Here is a 1,449-nt window from a genome sequence, read left to right as displayed (position 1 = left end):
CCAGGAAAAGGGGGTTGGGGAGGTCCTTGGGGACATCTCAGGGGTTCAGAGGTTCCTGGGACCAGGGGAAGGGGATTGGGGGTCTCTTTGGGGACATCTGAAGGACTTTGGGGTCCCTGGAGCTAGGAAAAGAGGGTTTGGGGGTCCCTTTCAAGAGATCTGAAGGGTTGGGGGTCCATGGATCCAGAAAAAAGGGATTAGGAAGGTCCTTCTGGGGAGATCTCAGGGGTTCAGAAGTTCCTGGGATCAGGGGAAGGGGTTTTGGGGTCCCTTGAAGGAGATCTGAGGCACTTGGAGGTCACTGAAGCCGGAGAAGGGGGTTTGGGGGGGTCCTTGGGGGAAATCTGAGGAGTTTGGGGGTCTGTGGGGCAGCGGAAGTGGATTTTGGGGTCCCTTGAAGGAGATCCGATGGGTCTGGGGTCTCCGGGGCAAAAAAAAGGGATTTTGGGGGCCCTTTGGGGAGATCTAGGAGGTTTGAGGGCCCCTGGGGCAGGAGAAGGGGGGGTTGGGGGCTCCTTAGGGTGGTCTGAGGGGCGCTGGATGGACTGTGGGGATACTGGGACAAACTGGAAGTCCCCGAGGAAGCACTGGGGGGCCCAAAGCAGGTAGTAGATGGTACTGGGACGTACTGGGAGGCACTGGGATATGCTCCCTGGGAAGCGGGACATACTGGGAGGCCTCCAGAATATACTGGGATTTGCTGTGGAGCTCCTGGAAGCTACCAGGAGGCACTGGGGGGGTTCCTGAGGGTGCCGGGGTGTACTGGGACATACTGGGAGGCACCGGAGGCATACTGGGAGATACTGGGACATACTGGGAGACACTGGGATACGCTCCCTGGGAAGCGGGACATACTGGGAGGCCTCCAGAATATACTCGGATTTGCTGTGGAGCTCCTGGGAGCTACCAGGAGGCACTGGGGGGTTCCTGAGAGTGTGGGGCGTACTGGGACATACTGGGAGCCACCGGAGGCATACTGGGAGATACTGGGACATACTGGGAAGCACTGGGATACGCCGCAGGGCCATTGGGACCTACCAGGAGGCACCACAGCAGGAACCAGGGAGCACTGAGTAGATGCTGGGAGATGCTGGGAGGAACCGAAGGGTACTGGGAGATAGCGTGGCCTACTGGTCCATACTGGGCCGTACTGGGAGGCGCTGGGGCYGCCCCCCCCTCACCTTCTTGGTCTCCTTGTTCCTCTTGAGGGCCCAGCCGCCTTCCGGCAGCTTCTCGAAGTACTTGCGGGCCTTGGGCGCCTGCTCCAGCATGTGGGGGGGCGGCAGCCCCAGCACCTCCACGATGCGGTTCATCTGGTCAGCCTGGGCACACGGAGGGGACAGGGACGTCACCGGGGTCCCCGGGGCCACCCCGGCCCCGCCGGGGATGTCCCCCAGGCCACCACGGCTCTGCCGGGGATGTCACTCATGTCCCCAAGGCCATCATGGC

Source organism: Apteryx rowi, unplaced genomic scaffold, assembly GCF_003343035.1.
Source record: "Apteryx rowi isolate R43461 unplaced genomic scaffold, aptRow1 scaffold_1864, whole genome shotgun sequence".
NCBI classification, from domain to species: Eukaryota; Metazoa; Chordata; class Aves; order Apterygiformes; family Apterygidae; genus Apteryx; species Apteryx rowi.
This window is presented reverse-complemented; position numbering follows the sequence as displayed.